The 505-nt window shown below is 59.8% G+C and overlaps 1 protein-coding gene across 1 annotated transcript in view; it reads right to left on the bottom strand.

Moving 5' to 3' along the window:
- The window catches only part of SPRY2 (sprouty RTK signaling antagonist 2), a 4,866-nt gene extending 4,361 nt beyond the window's left edge, over nucleotides 1-505 (bottom strand). The window contains exon 1 of the mRNA XM_006758737.1: nucleotides 177-505. The gene's annotated coding sequence lies outside the window, so the exon portion shown is untranslated. The remainder of the gene's footprint in view (nucleotides 1-176) is intronic.

The raw sequence follows: 505 nt of genomic DNA, 5'->3' as shown, positions 1-505 counted from the left end.
CCCCCGGCCGGGCAGACCCGCGGGCAGCTCTCAGGATCTCCCCGGGGAACCTGGGAGCTAGAGAATGGGAGGCCACAGGAGAGAAACCCCACTCCCGACCCGGCTGCACCTACTCCATGTTGCCCAAAACGCGCCGGCCACGGCGCCAGGAGTGGGGAGAGCTGAACGCGCCTCACCGTGATCGCGGCTTTGCACCAACCCCTCTCCGTTGGATTCTCTTCTTCCAGCGAGGTGCAAATAATTCCAGCCCCGATGCAAACTTTTGCCCGTTCTTTCCAAACTCTGCTTCAGTCCAACTTCGGAGCAATCGGCGCGAGTTAAAAAGGAGAGGAGAATCCGGAGCCAAGTCCCCAGCCGATTAACACTCCGAGGTTCAGGACTGGAGGCGACGACCCCCCCCTTTCCAGAAGCGCACGCGGAGTATTTCCTCGTTTTTCTCAATGAACTGGAGGCCGAAGCGCCAACGGCGAGTCTCTCTTCCTGGCAGATGAGCGAATGAGAAAAG

This window comes from Myotis davidii, unplaced genomic scaffold (genome assembly GCF_000327345.1).
Source record: "Myotis davidii unplaced genomic scaffold, ASM32734v1 scaffold95, whole genome shotgun sequence".
Lineage (NCBI taxonomy): Eukaryota > Metazoa > Chordata > Mammalia > Chiroptera > Vespertilionidae > Myotis > Myotis davidii.
Note: the sequence above shows the minus strand (reverse complement) of the source record. Positions and strands in the feature narration are given on the sequence as shown.